Source organism: Glycine soja, chromosome 8, assembly GCF_004193775.1.
Source record: "Glycine soja cultivar W05 chromosome 8, ASM419377v2, whole genome shotgun sequence".
NCBI classification, from domain to species: domain Eukaryota; kingdom Viridiplantae; phylum Streptophyta; class Magnoliopsida; order Fabales; family Fabaceae; genus Glycine; species Glycine soja.
In genome coordinates, this window is record NC_041009.1 from 2,404,871 (window position 1) to 2,412,269 (window position 7,399).

At 32.6% G+C, this 7,399-nt stretch overlaps 1 pseudogene; it reads right to left on the bottom strand.

Moving 5' to 3' along the window:
• Positions 1-568: 568 nt before the first annotated feature.
• LOC114421121 lies at positions 569-6,222 on the bottom strand (annotated as a pseudogene).
• Between the last annotated feature and the right edge of the window lie 1,177 nt (positions 6,223-7,399).

Genomic DNA, 7,399 nt, shown 5'->3' on the forward strand with positions numbered 1-7,399 from the left:
ATAGAGAGGGGGGGGGGGGGGGGGGGGGGAATTTATTGTGAGAAGTAAAAACATTTAGTTACAACCATTATATTAAAATTAACAGTTTTTAGATTACAATTTAACAACAAATCTCACACGATCTTTTAAAAGTTTTATGTGATCTTTAATTAAAAAAGAAAATCACATGAGATTTATAATCAAATACACAAATTAATCTAATAATTTTTAGGAGTATATTAATCAAGTTATTGATAACATACTCCAAAAAGGCAAGTAGGGGAGCAGGTTAGCATGCCCCCTCTCAAAATATAGTATTGAATCAGTGTATGTTGGGGCAAATAATACTGGGTTTAGAAAGAAAAAAAAAATTAATAGGATATAGAAATAATAAACTAAAAACTAGGTTATCCTTCATAAGGTTCAGTAAATGGAATACCACATCACTCTCAATTCGGACTCCACCAAAACATTTAAATCTATTAATTGCTTCCTGGTTTAAGAACTCGGAAGTTTCTGGACTATTCATGGCAGGAAGTAACAAAGCATCAATAAAGTAGCATCCAGGCTCCACAGTGATAACCTACAAGTGTATAAATAATAGGTATCAGGGGATCATACCAATGATAAGAAATGAGGAAAATGTGCATTGTATATTAAGAAATGAGGAAAATAAATCTGAGCAGTATGAGAGTGCTCAGTCTCTCCCAGATCAAGAGTCCAACTCCAACCAAGTTCCTGCTTGTCCTTCTTCCTCTATTACACTTCCCACCCTATAATCACTTCTCTCTTAATTGCCTCACAAGTGTCAGCTAGGCAGTTAGTTTCCTATTCTTCATCCCTAATTTTGATTAGGTGCATCATACTTATTCTTCATTTTCCTATAAACACGCTTAATCTCAGCTTTCTATTTTGGACTATATTAATGAACAAGGTTATCTCATCATCAAAATTGTATTTTTAGTTCATACAATAGAAAACAGAGCATTAACTAATAGAGATCAAAGGAGAAGACCCCAAACTCAACTGAAGCAACCAGGGTTCACAAAATGCAATAATCATTATGATTTTAGCTTTATGTGTTACCACATGTACAATATTGGTAACCATCATTCTATTGAAGACTTCAGTGAAAAAAATTGGGCATCCCCACACTTTGGTCCATGAGATTGTAATCACCGAACAATTTAGTCTCCAACTTTATAAGATCCTCACTTTAATTCTTAATTATATAAAACTTTATTTAATTTAGTCCTTAATGTCAGTGAAAAATGAGTAAAGTGAAAGGCATTTTGCAAAGTTAGGAGACTAAAGAGATCAATGCTTGCAATCTCATGGACTCAAGTGAGGATTTAGCTGAATAACATGTAAAGAAAACTTAGATGGTTCAATACCGGAAAAATTTAACACTCAAAATAAATCAGGGAGTTTCAGGGGCATCATAGTTGTGACAATTTTAATATAGTATAACCCAAAGCAAAACATCAACTATTATTATGCTTCATATTATTTGCTACTTAAAAAAAAAGTCCTGATTACTGAGAAAAGCCATAATGTCATCAACATCACTACACCAAAATCCACAAATATGCAACTTCTTAAAAGATCCTAGAGACTGTATCAAGATGAAAGTTTCCCACTCAAAATAGAAAAATACAATATATGTTACCCCAATAAAATGTGTCCCCTCTTCAGTGACTCCAGAATCACTTTTTCTGCTAATCTGCAATTTTAGAAAGGATATGAGCAGAAACAAGGCAAAATAACACGAAACTTGTTCAGTTGTTCCTATTAAAAAAATAACTTAGTACAAATATTGGACAACAGCATTTTTGGTTTCACAATGAAGTCTAATAATGATGGCTATCAGATTAGATTTACTCATAGATTCCCCTATTCAAGACAATGACTGTAATTTCTCAATCAAGCTGCAGACAGCAAAATCAATACATGTGCACAAATTGGCTAGGGCCTAGGCTACATTTCTGTTATATTCCAATCCATCAACTAAGTTAAATAGTCAAGATACTTCTCTCAAGTAAAGCACTAATATAATATTATAATATACATGTTCACATATATTAGCATTTGAAAGCAGAAACCAAACATGGCAGACATTTTAGTTGCTTAAAAAAAGATACTTGCACTCAATCATGCATGTGCATATCAACCCAGTTTATTCCAGGTTTCATTGCAGATATAACGACATTATGAGCATCTAGCACAGCCTGCAGAACATGGAAAGAGAGTGTAAATAATTGTTGAAAGAAAAGCTATAAATGTCAAGGCATTGAGGTATATTAAAAGTACATTGGCTGGGCCATACTAACATGCACATGAACGTCTAGAATTAGTTGAGCCCTTACAGAAAATTATTACATTTGTTTGTTAGGGATTTACACTGCAAATATTTGTACTGGTGCAATTTGCCCATTAAGTAAAGAACTTAAATTTTGATTTCCCTTTGATAAAAAAGGTTTTATAAGAAAGCACTTACACTATATATAAGGGATTGATCACTCGTAAACTTTCCATTCACCTGCACCACAAAATTAAAGTTGAGCATAAAATTATTGTTCTAGTTAGTAAATAATAAGATAGTGTTGACCCAGCCTTTTTTGGCTTCTTTTCTCCACAAATGTAGAAACCCCTCCAGCTAGCTTAGCTTCTACAGAAGCTCTGTTTTTTTATTTTTCCTTCATTAAAAAAAAGTCTACTTCTATTTTCTAGAGCTAATTTAAAATTGTGTTTGACCCACCTTTTCCTTTTAAGGAGAAGAGAAGCCCAAAAACTACGTCAAACACTACCAAAATACGAATACCTGGCACACACACAAAAACGTCGGGCTTATTACAAAGATAATAATGAGACTACAGCAATATAACAAATAAACACACGAACAGGAAGAACCAAGTGGGGTGCAGTTTTAAGAGAGGCATGCCTGATGATTCAGAGAAATTGCTCAAAATGGCAATGCAAGTAACGGAAACTAAGTAAAAACACAAAAATTAACTATTTATGTGAAGACTCACAGGCAAAGAACAAGTTATGTCAGACCCATAGAAATGGTACTCAGCTCCCATATCAAACAGTGCCATGTTCCAAAGTCTACAGAAGAGTCATGGTTTTAGAAAGAAGCTTGAGCATCTAAAAAAATAAATAACATTGGTCATCCAATTCAAACCTATAACTTCATCTTATTTTGTCTCTTAAGGAATGAAGTTTTCAATATTTAATATGTTGACTAGCCATAGCAAAAACAATTATGAAAAATTCTTTGAAAACGAGAAAAAAAAAGTAAACTATTTGTCGTATTTTTCCATGTTCCTATTTTTACATATTCCAGAACCAATTATTTTTCCTACTAGTGAAAGAAACAATACTGATGACTAGGCTTGGTGTTAATTAATTTAAAGTTTCAGTGTAGGAAATAATAAATAGGTATACAGCTAACACAGCAATTGTGCGTTGTGCCCAATGCAATTTCTCATAGGAGGAATGCACCAAACAAGTTAGAAAAGTCACATCACCAATCTATAAAGATGAATTGAAACCATCAACATTATAATAGCCAACCAACCACATTGGCTGCAATGATAATGACCTTCAAAGGTAAAAAAAAAAAAAACAAATACTAATAAGAAAAAGTTCTTCTATACCATACCTTGTCATTAGGAGCTGCTGCATGGCCATAATGAAGAACAGCACTGCATTAATACATACAAGTTAGCCAGCCCACTTTATGATGAAGGTAGCTACTATTTAAAAACCAATACACACACACACACATATATAAACATTATGCATGGTATGGCAGTAGGCTATATAGTAAAATATTACAAGCAGTCAGATAGCAAGTCAGCAACATATCAAACATAATTACACACGCATAATATGTGTGTGTGTGTTATACATGGTACAGTGGTTGGTAGTACAAAATTACAGACAGCCAGACAGCAAGCCAGAAACATATCAAACATAATTTTTCTTTTACCAAATCAGTTTTAACTTTTAATTCTCTTTGGGTAAATGGAGCCAATATGTCATTCTTACAAAGGAGCATTGAGTAAAATTTTACTAAACCAAAAGTATCTGAGAACCATATTTATTGTTACGAAAATGGTTACAATATCAGAATTCAGAAATGTATACCTATTATCACCAGTAGCACAAATACATGTATAGGAGCAATGCCAGCATCCACCATACATGCAGGTGTGGTGAAGAAAAATGCTTTCAAGCTGATACTCCTTCATGCCCGCCTTGGTGTTTCTCATAACCTGTTTCATTGTAATGCATATTGCAACTATTACGAAAGGATTTTCACAAAACATGAGTATGAAGCCATTCATACATTGAGATTATAGATTCTTCTACTAATAGATAATGTACCTGTGTAAACCCCACCCTCATATGTTCCAAACTCAACTAAATAAATCCAGATAGTTACAGCGAAAAATGGGTCAATAACCAGCAGGTTATGTAAAGGAAAATAGTGAAATTTTCTATCTGTTCAGATCTATACTTTAGTTATTTTCCTTGGTCTTATCATCTAAGACAAAATCATCATTAATGGAAAGCAAAAAGATACCTCCCAAGTTCCCAAAATCACTTTCCTTTTACAACTAAAACAAAACAAACAGCCTCAAATTAGAAAGATCCTAAAAATTAAACCATCACAATTGCAATATTTAATTTAAAGCCTATTTCCTCTTAATACATTCCCATAAGCTTCATTGGGAAGGAATTTTGGAATGTAATAATATTGATTCATACAGATACAGGACATTTTGCATAAATGTTCAAATAAGTACTCAAGAAACAAGCATAGGTTTGGCATTTTAAGATTAGTTACCTCAACATGAGCTTCAGAGCTAATATCATTGGCATACTGAATAAGAGCAATTTCCAGCTCTGACTTGATGACAGGCATTCAGTCAATATAGGATGCAAAGCTGTCAAATCCTTGTCAAACTTATCAATGCCCTGAAAAAATAAAAATTATAAATAAACAATACAAGCAGTTCTGAGAATCAATTTTCTAATAGCGGTAATTGGTAAGTACTACCACGTCATCACAAATAACACAATAGTATTGGTTCAGAAGACAACTTGGGGGTTGGAAATAATACATATCCAACAAATCACTCACTGTCCTGGTCAAAAAAATTAAAAAGATAAAAATGCTTCCAGCAAAGGGGAAGAAAAGGAAGAGTAGAGTTAAGAACCTGAAAGTCTGCTGGTTTAGAGTAATTATCGCTATCCGTATTTAAGGCCATGCAAGAGAAACAGTAAAGGTTTCCCAGAACCCTGGCAATGCTGCAATACACTTGCAATTTAATCTGAGAAGCAACACGTGCTAACCATGAGGTGTTCCTGCAAAGGAAGATGCATAAATGTGAAGCACTAAACAATAACATACACTACATCTAAATGCAAATCCATTAAAAAATTGATGAGTGGGAGTGGGAGGGTGACCTTAAAGTAAGAGAGTGGCTTAATCACCCCCAACCAAACAGCATACTCAGAAGGTAACCTGGGAGCAAATAGGATAGAATTCCCAGTTGCAACGTCCTTCAAAAACCAATAGCAAGCATCAATGAAAATCACTGATTTCTACACATGGATCGCGTTTGTGTGCATAATAATAATAGTAATAATTGAACTACCAACCAATTAGATATAACTTCAAATAATTATTAGGAAAGTGATCAATCTTAATGATCTTAATTGATGATAAGCTTAACATTTAGCGTGCATTTAAATTAAAGAGAAGAAAAGAAAGAGAACGAACAATAGCTGCATAGAATCCAGGCTCAATGACTCCAAAAAAGTAAGCGAAGAAACTCTCCTGCCCGCGAAGCGCGAAGCAAATCGAATTAGGGATCGATAAATTGAAATGGCGAGGTTCAGGATTAGGATACATGAAGAGCTTCAAGTGATCGGTGTCGTAACGCGTTTGCTCTTCGCCATCTTGAAGGAGGACGAGAAGACTCGGACAGGTGTTGACGAAGGGAAGTGAGGAGCTTCTCCCTGTTTTTGACATGAAGCTCCATCGACACCTTTGTTCATCCCTCATACACTACAACTCTTGCTAACAATTTATGTGGTAAGCAATGCAATAAGCAAAAAGAAAGGTGCAAATAGCATCCCCAAACAAAACCATATTCAGAACTCAGACGATAACACGGTCCAATTCCTTACGTTCATCATCATATCCATGAAATTGAATACGATTTAGCACAACTATTCAGACAGCACCTACATTAACATCAACGTATACACAAATCACTTTTTATTTTAAATATCTTGTCAATATCTTTCATTTTTCTCTATTTTTTTCTTTTTATCACAGCATTCAACAAAAAAAATCTATTATACCTATAATTTTCTTTCTTTTTTTACTCTCTATATATGTTGGAAAACACATTAATTATCTATCAAACATTTTTCATTATATATCGTTCTCATTCTATAACTAGATACACAGTTTGAAAATCCCTTCACAAATTACCGCACTTGAATATATCACAAAATAACTATTTTTAACACGAACACACCCTACAATCCGAATCGTGTTAAATGTAAAATCAGAAGGAAAATAATTTTCATTAATTTTATAGCAAATTTCTCTACTATCGGCTGCTAAATTGGTATGTTTAAATGGATGTGTTAGAAAGGGTATGAACAAATAATTTTCATTTTTAATTAATATTTTTTTACATTGAGAATAATAAAATGAAATATTTTTGTTCAATTTATAGAGTTTTTTTTGTTCTTATATCAAATTTATAGTTTAGATTGGTATAATTTTCTTTTCCTTTCCTTTAAACTGTTTGTTGAGTCCACATTACATTTTAATAAAGCCCACTGATTCTAGAACGCCACAAGTAAGACGAGAGAATCGACCAGGGAAAATAAAATAAGGCAAAAGAAACTAGGTATGCATGCTGAGGAAAGTACATTGGAGTTCCTAGAGTATGAATGCTCTTGCCTCTTGCTTAGGGGATGCATTCGAGGCAAAGAGTGCATTTCAACAAGAATAAATAACTTTTATCTCTTGAAAAATATTTATATTACATTTTTCTTTTTATTTTGAAAAAGGTACATGATGTAATCATTAATATTGTTTTCATAAAAATATTTTTGAATATATTATTAATAAGTATTTTTAAGTATCAGTAGCAACCCATGTTTTTAGTTTCTAATAAAAGAATAAAGCGTTATACTCGAAAAAAACATTTTAATTAATTTTTAATAGTCGAAAAGTTCATTTGTTTGTTTAATAAATAATTTTTTAGTAGTTTTTTAAATAGTTTATAACATTTTTTAAACATTACTTGAAGTAACATTAGTTAAAATATTAACTTTTACTTTTCTATATTTTCTTTTATTTTTATCATTAATATATTCATCAAAT